The following is a 7,243-nucleotide window of genomic DNA, read 5'->3' on the forward strand; positions in this document are numbered from 1 at the left end:
GCTGCAATAAAAAGCAATTTCCCACCCTCCATCCTTGCTTCAAACTCCCAGCGCTGTTTCAGGGAGCTGACGAGGGGCGTCCCAGCTGCTTCCCAGAGCTGCAGGATGGGGAGCTGCAGTTTATCCTTTTAGGATAAACCTATTTAGGAGGTCAGAGGACCAAATCTGACCTTAGCTGGACACAGGTCTTTTTCAAAGCCTTTTATTCTCCTTGTGACTGTCCATATGGTCACTGCCAGGGGGGTGAGGGTGGACAAGGGGAGAAATCACACGTTTGCCCACCCCCAACCATACCCTGGTCTATCCCACCTTGGCAGGATATCAGCCCATGTCAGAGCTTGGCTTTTGGAGTCTGACAAATTCTGTTTTTCTCGCTCCTCCCCACAACACCAACACCATTGGCCTTTCAGGATGTCAGGGAAGGAGAAAAAGCTGTGTGGGATAGGGACAGGCTGTGGAGGGTCCATTTCCATCATGCTCCACCAGAGACCTCACCTTCCCAACCACCAGTGTGAAATCCCCAGCCCTTTTCTGGAAAGACCAACAAGCTGCTGGCCTCCTCTGACCAGTGCATTCATGGGTGAGGGCTGAGCAGAGGAAGCTGTGGAACAGCAAAGTTCCCTGCCAGCCTTTGCTCCAGTGAGGATGTTTGGTTTTGGGAGAGCTTCTGACAATCTTGATTAACAGCTTCTTCATTTATTTATGCTGGTGATAAGCCATGGGAGCTCTGGGCTGTTGCACCCTTATAATCAAGATGGTTTGAAAGAAGCAATTTTCTCCTCCTGCAGCCCGGTTAATTCTCTTTTAATTGCTTCCCATTTTGCATAGATTTCCCTCATTTGCCATGGCACTGGCTCCACACTTCCTCCTCTCCAGCGGTGCTTGACTTGTGCCTTGTTTTGTCAGGCTGGGATTTGTGATGGTTTGGAATATACCAGGGCCTTTAAAGCTCCCCACGCAGTTTAGGTGAAACATGTCTGGTTGCAGCTTTTATAGGAGAAAATCTCTGGGGGCTGAGCTAGGCTTTTTTCCTTGCTATCACATTATGTGTGGGGGCACACACATAAGAAAAGAATGCTTGTGAAAAAAGAAATGGAAAAGCATGGAAATTACACACAGGGGTGGGGAATTTTAGTGGCAGGAAACCTATTTTCTTGGGAAAGAAATAAACCCAGACAAGCAGGATTCATTGTTCAAGACAAAAATTTTCCCCTGGGGGTCAAAAGAGATGGCTGAAGCCCTTGCAAGCTGATCTGATATGTGGGTTTATCCATTTTCAGGTTGGGTTTGTGTGCAAGGGCTAACAACAAGGAGAGAAGGAGTTAAAAACCTCCTGACCAAAGAAACAGGGAAGCTGAAGAGAGTTTTGATAAAGAGCTGGGGACAAACATCCAGGTGGATTCAGTTGTGTTGGGAGCACCTGATCCTGGGTGGAAGCAGTGGGGCTGCTTCAGAAGGGGGTGAGATGCTGTTGAAGGCTGGGGGGGCGTTGGAATTTTCTCCATGCCCGTTACTACGAAACCAATGTGCTCAGAGCCATGAATTCTTTTGTAAGAGACAAAGGCTCTATCTGGGTGTGGTGAGGAGAGGAGGCACTCTGGCCGTTGAGACCGATACTCGCTCGCTTTTGGGACACCGACTGATCGCCATCCGGAGGAAAGCGACTGCTTTCGCTTCTGGCTGTGACTGCGGGACATCCAACTGTGCTCTGCTTTCTCCTCCTGGCTGGGTGAGCTCTTGCTTGGGAAAAGGCACGGGATCCAACCTCTTTTCTCCACCGGGAGCGCGCGCCTTTCCTGGCTGTGTTTTTGCAACAACTGCGGGGGAGCCCAGCTGTCACTGCCGCCCGCCCAGTTTTCGCCAGAACGCACCGCGGCATCTGCCATGTCTGCAAAGTCCCTGCTACCTCGCTGGCTAGCCCGGGAGAGAGCCAGCCCCTGCCCCTGCCGCCCCGCTTTGCCACTCCGAGCTGCCTGCCTGTTAGTCAGCCTGCCCGCCATTACCAGCTGCGTGAGGCTGACCTGACCCTGCGCCACAGCGCCACCTGCAGCCGCTCGGGAGTCATTGCACCTGCCCGGCCGGGAGCTCAACAGCGCCCCTGCTGGTTCTGACTATAACTGCACCAAACGGGAAAGTGCTTGCGAGCCCAGGGACATCTGTCACAGGATTTCTGGTTTTGTTTGTTGTTGCTATTCTTTTTATTGCTTGTTTACTCTGCTATAGATACTAGTAAAGAACTGTGATTCCTTTCCCCATACCTTTGCCTGAAAGCCCTTGATTCCAAAGTTAAAATAATTCAGAGGGAAGTGGGATCATATTCTCTATTCTAGGGGAGGGTTCCACCTCTCTTAGCAGACACCTGTCTTTCAAACCAAGACAGATGTACTTAGATCCAGTTTGTGATTTATGTGTCAAACTTCAGTTCTGGCAGTGGGAAGCCATGCCCCCTTTTCCTGGCACTCCAGGCCCTTGCCCAAAGTCCCTCTCCACCTGTCTTGGAGCTGCTTGAGGCACCTGAAGGGGCTCTAAGGTCTCCCTGGAGCCTTCTCCGGGCTGGACACCTTCAGCTCTCTTTGCGTGTCTCCAGAGCAGAAGAGCATCTCCACGGCCTCCTCTGGAATCACGGCAGAGGGTGCATTTCTTTTTTGGGGTCTCCAGAGCTGGACACAGCATTCCCTGCATGGAAAGCTCTGTGGGACAGGACATTCCCCAGAGGAAAAAAGTTGACTTTATGTGCTTATTCAATGTGCAGCCTCTAAACACACCTTAACTACGTGAATGCATTAAAATACAGCTCCCTTTAGCCACTCAAATAATTTTAATCAGAAACATAAGCATTTCTGTTACCGTGGCTTGGGTTAGTGATGGAGTGCCAGTCAAACTCCAATCAGGATGCAGTCATTCTTGCCTATAATCCAAGGCTTTTGCTGAGTATCTCATCCTATTTTCCTTTTGAACTAGCTGGCACAGTCAAGCTGCTTTTTTCTGACTTGTACTAAGATCCTGGTTCTGTGCTTGCAGCATGTTTAATACTCTGGCCGCAGTTTCCCCTGTTGGTGTTTCTCCAGGTCTCTGGCTCCTGCTGTGCCAGCAATTGCTCCTCTGCAATTGGGATTGCTGGAAGTGTTTAACCCAGAGCTTCCCTTTTTGTCCTGTATTTCACATCCTCACAGGTTTCTCCAAAGCCACCAGCTCCTTGGGGCTCTCCAGCCATCCCTCTGCAGGTAGAGCCTCATCCAGCCTCCAAGATCTTACCCGGCATCCCCAGAGCTGTAAGCACAGGTCAGGAGACCCTACTGGTTGCAACATCACTCAATCGTCTGCTCTTCCAAAGGCTGGTTTCATCCCAAACAAAGCTGACATCCTTCTGGAAGAAGAGAAATGTTAATAGTCCCTGGCAGTCAGATAAGATCCTTTGGGACCGAGCCAGGAGCTCTGGCACCTCGTGTTTGGAGCTCAGCCACACTCAGCAGACAAACCCCGAAGACTTCGTGCTGGCTGGGCACTGACAGCCGTGTCACCAACGCCATGCGCTGAGAAGAACAGGCAGGGACAGGGCCTTGGTGATTTGCCTCCATGAAAAATGGGGAGGCAGAAAATGAAGCAGTCAAGGACCAGGAGAGGACATGGACATCTGGATCTCAAACATCTGCATTAGGCCCACTGGGTACAGTGCTGAGTGAGTAAAGTTGTGATCCTTTTCCTGCTGCATCCAAAGTTGGGGTCTGGCAGGTCAGCTGGATACATCAGCCAGCTGGCTGGAAGTGGAAGCTGCTCAGAACAGACAGCAATCATGTTTGGTGGGGTTGGCTGGGTCAGGGTGGGGTGCTAGGGACATTTCCTTGGGGCAGAAAGAGGCTCTGGGTTGCTGAGGAGGGTCCCAATCCCCCTTCACGCTGATGTCTCCTGAAACAGGTCTCAGAAGCAGATGGAGGATGCTCTGGGGCTGGAGGATGCTTTGTAGCAGAGGTGTCTGTCAGGATGGCGATCAGCCAGCAGAGCTCAGTGTCTCCCAAAATCCATAGCAAATCTGTGCCTCAGTTCCCACACTAGCAGGAAGCTCAGCAAGAGATTTCAGCAGCCTAAAAGTAAAACTGTACCTGACAGGAAAACTGTACCTGACAGGGAGGAGAGCAGGGCCAGAGAGCTCAGCCATGGTGCTTGCTGGTGCTTTCCTGGTATTGTGATGGGAGCAGGTGGTTGGGGACTGCAACTATTTCCAAACAAACCTGGAAAACCTGGCCAGTCCTTAGTGCACAATCCCGTGGATGAGGGTGCCAGCTGTGAGGATGGACTTGGGTGTGGGTGAGCACATGAATTCCTGGTTGTGGGATTAACCCACCCCTGCTCTGTGCAGGTGCCAATTCCAGCAGGCTGTGTGATCACACACCTCTGCTGCCTTCAGGACAGCCCAGGGGCTCCTCGAGGATCCTTTTCTCCATGGCTGAGCAGATGAGCTCCCCCATGGAATCACTGGTGTCTCTGATCTTTAGTTTTTGCCCAAACTGGAAAAACATGTTCCTTTGAAATTTTCATGAGGGTGGCAGAGCTGCTCAGAAACATCCCACCACCATGTGTCTGAGAGCCATTTAACTGTGACTGTGGTGACAAATGTCAGCACAACGCTCACGCTGGAGAGAGCAGTGAAGGAAGGGGCATTGGAATTGATGAAATATTTATTTGGGAGTTTGGCAGTGCTGGAAGGACAGCACATCATAGGCAAGAGGCATCTTGGATGGGAGTGTGCTGAAAGTCACAACTGAACCCACTGGGCTGTAAAACTGCCATGAGATTTCCTCTCCCTCCCCACTTCCCACCCTTTCCAGAGACCTTACCTGCCTGGGAAGGTACAGCAGAATTCAACATCCAAGAATGGCCCAAAGCTGTGGATCACCAGACAGATATGTGGTGTCCGAGGAAGGGGAATGATAGTTCCGCTTTGGTTTAAATACCAGCCGTAAGCCCTCCGACTGACGTGCCATGGAACTGGGAGGTTCTGGCTCTGGCAGTGGGGATGTTTACACAGGGCAGCCTAGTTGGAAGGTGGGATGAAGGCACAGATCCTCCACAGGGAATCAGGATCATCAGCTTCCCTCTGCCTCCATTCATGTTCTGGAGGGCAGGTTTTCTCCCTTGCTGGCCTTTGGTTTGCTGGGGATGTATCTCAGGGCACCCAGGTGGTGGGGCTGAGGGTGGGGGGTGACTCCAGGGCTTGAGACAACCTCCATGGTGGGTTTAATGTGCCAATAAAATAAGGAAGGTAACTAAAAATCCATCTCTGTGTGCTGGAGAGGCTCCTGTGCCTCATCTTGCTGGGATATCCCATTGCACCACAAGATCCCATCCCCAGGGTCCTGGTTTGCTTTTCCCAGCCCTGAGAGGTACCAGGATAACATAAAGGGTTAACACAGGATGAACTCAAGAGGCTTCAGCCTTGTCAAGAGCACCAGATTGGCAGGTCATTAATCTCAGAGTTACTTGATACTTAAATACAATCATGCTATCAGCAGGAACCTGTAATTATTATTTATGTGCACGGTGCTTACTAAATTACAGCGCTCTCCAAGACTCTGTGTGATGAACAAATTAATTCTGCATCGGAAGAGCTTGACCAGAAATCTGTTTGTGTCTGAATTTCACTTGTAAACATTGATGTATGAAATGAAATTCGAGTTTAATTGGCCCTCCCTCCTGCTGTGAAACACATTACATTTTTATTATGCACTAGCTCAGCTGGCAAGGGGAAAATCTTGGAGGACTTTCTCCATCCCTGATAGTACTTGTGTGGAAAACCCATGTGGGATTCTCCTGGATGAGATGGTGTTGATACCTTCATGGAAAGCCACCTCCATGCTCTGAGCATGTGGATTTGGGGTATAAAGGAGCCAAAAAACCCTCTGGACCAGTGGAATACTGATCCCACTGCAGTGGGAGGATGCTCCCATGGAAACTGGGGAGGGGCCATGTCAGGGTTGTCTTTTCCAAAAGATAAACGTGCCCCAAAACTCCTTGTGAGAGCAATTGAAGTAATTTTAAACAAACAAGATGGAGAATACACACACTTCTCCAGCTACGAAAAGCGAAATCACGTCAGTTGGAGCAGACCACCAAGAGAAGGGAAAAACAGTGATGTGAACAGAGATGCTTCTGTTTGAGTTTCTTTCTTTGGTTTTTCAATTTCCAGCTTCTTCCCACCAAAAGACCCCGCTTTAGAAAAAACCAAATTGAACATGTAGCACATCATTTTTTGGCAATATCACTTGCAGGGATGGCAAAAAAAGCTCCCTGGGGCATTTTCCCTTCTCCATTGCCAGCAGACCTTTATTAACTCCTGCCAAAGTACCCGACAGAGAAACTGAGACACAGGAAAAGACACGAGTCTGCTCCTTGTAGGGCACCAGCAGAAAGTGTCCATACAGCTGGGAGCTGCCACTTTTCCCATTGCATAAGTCCGGGGGTCTTTTTCATTCCTGTATTTTGGAGAAGGGGCAGTTTCTGGGACTGTTGGCAGTGGCTGAACTTGAACAATGACTGAAATGTGCCCCATGTGCAGGTTATGGTCCTTGCTGTGATCACTGTGCCAAACTGGAAGCTGTTGCTGTTCCCAGGAGGTTATCGGAGTCAGTGGGATGGTTCTGGTTTGGCTGCACTGTAGACATGCAGGTAGAAAACCAAAATGGGAGGGAAGTGGGAGGACTTTGCTCCAAACTACTGAATTTCACAAACATTTAAAAAAAGAACCCAGAGGTTTTCCCCTATGCCTCCCTTTAAATAAAAAAAACACACAATTTTACTCCTTTCTGGTGGTATATCCTGAGGAAATCACAGAGTACTGCAATTTCAAAGATGCTTAAATCTCCCTAGGGCAGGAAACACTTATGCCTGTTCTTTATAGTGGGGAAACTGAGGCACAGAAGTGTGAAGGGGCTCACACCAGACCCTGTATGGCCCCAGTGGCAAAATCCCTGGCATGCAGAGGGCAGCCAGCCCATAAACCTGCTGTGATCCATCCCCTGCCTGGGCATCCCCAGACCTCACATGGGGCAAGGAAAGGTGGCTCCAAGGAGGTCAAGGCAAACCCCTCCACTTGCATGCACCTCTCTGCTCAGCTGCTTTCAGTGACCACATGGAAGAGGGCAATGGGAGAGGGGGAAGTGGGGACAATCGGGGGTCCCCAGCATGGGGAGGGAGATGGGAGGGAGGGAGGGAGGGAGGGAGGGAGGGAAGGAAGGAAGGAAGGAAG

The 7,243-nt window shown here is 50.3% G+C and overlaps 1 long non-coding RNA gene across 1 annotated transcript; it reads right to left on the reverse strand.

Annotated features, from left to right (window-relative positions):
• Positions 1-2,386: 2,386 nt before the first annotated feature.
• LOC146426382 (uncharacterized) lies at positions 2,387-7,194 on the reverse strand. Its single transcript, XR_014856661.1, has 2 exons — positions 3,256-7,194; positions 2,387-2,690 (listed from the first exon to the last, which is right to left on the reverse strand). It is a non-coding gene; the product is annotated as an uncharacterized LOC146426382 (long non-coding RNA).
• Positions 7,195-7,243: the final 49 nt, after the last annotated feature.

The sequence above is a fragment of the Lichenostomus cassidix genome, chromosome 27 (genome assembly GCF_008360975.1).
Source record: "Lichenostomus cassidix isolate B80296 chromosome 27, HeHo_3.0, whole genome shotgun sequence".
In the NCBI taxonomy this organism is placed as follows: Eukaryota; Metazoa; Chordata; class Aves; order Passeriformes; family Meliphagidae; genus Lichenostomus; species Lichenostomus cassidix.